Consider the following 1,158-nt stretch of genomic DNA (forward strand, 5'->3'; position numbering starts at 1 on the left):
CAATTCATTACTAATCTCTTAAGACTTCCATCAATCATTTCAAATTCCTCTCTCTCTTTCTCTCTCTCTCTCTCTCTCTACAAAAAAAGTGAAGAAGGCATTTTAATGGCCTATTTGCTTCTGTTATTTAACAAGAGTACATTCCTCTCCACTTTTTATTTTCTTTTATTTGAACAAGAAGGATTAAATGATTTCAGGCTTGTCCCTTTATTTTTTTCTTCCTCTCCCTCTCACCATGTCCTCATTTTTTCTTTCCTTCACACAAATGAATAAGTTAATGGGTCTCGGGAAATACTGAGATTCCCGTTTTGTTCGGGTAATTTAACTTCCCGTTCTGTTCATGCACTTTAACTTCCGTTTTCTTCAGGTAATTTACCTTCCTGTTTTGTTTGCGTAATTTACCTTCCCGTCTTATTTAGGTAATTTACCCTCCTGTTTGCTTTGCGTAATTTAACTTCCCGTTTTGTTTAGGTAATTTAACTTCCTGTTTTTTTTGCATAATTTAACTTCCCATTTTGTTCGGGCACTTTAACTTCCCGTTCTGTTTGGGTGATTTGATTTCCTATTTTGTTCGGATGATTTGATTTCCCGTTTTGTTCGGGTAATTTATCTTCCCGTCTTGCTTAGGTAATTTAACTTCCCGTTTTGTATGGGTAATATAAAATGGATAAATTAGCTTCCCGTTTTGTTCCGAATAATTTAATTCCCCGCTTTGTTTAAGTAATTTAATTTCCCATTTCGTTCGGGTAATTTAATTTCCCGTTTTTTTCTTTTTGAATAATATAAAATGGATAAATTAACTTCCCGTTTGTTCGAGTAATTTAACTCCCCACTTTGTTTGGGTAATGTAGAATGGATTAATTAACTTCCCATTTTGTTTGAACAAAGTTAGGTAACATGATTGGACAAATATATCAACATCATATCTCAGTTTTGAAATTGGGTCCATGAAATTGTCAACGATAAAGGTAGACATAAATAAATTTAAATCAATACTACCACTAATAATTAATAATAATAATAATAATAATAATAATAATAATAATAATAATAATAATAATAATAATAATAATAATAATAATAATAATAATAATAATAATAATAATAATAATAATAATAATAATAATAATAATAATAATAATAATAATAATAATAATA

This window comes from Loa loa (genome assembly GCF_000183805.2).
Source record: "Loa loa unplaced genomic scaffold supercont3.141, whole genome shotgun sequence".
NCBI lineage: Eukaryota > Metazoa > Nematoda > Chromadorea > Rhabditida > Onchocercidae > Loa > Loa loa.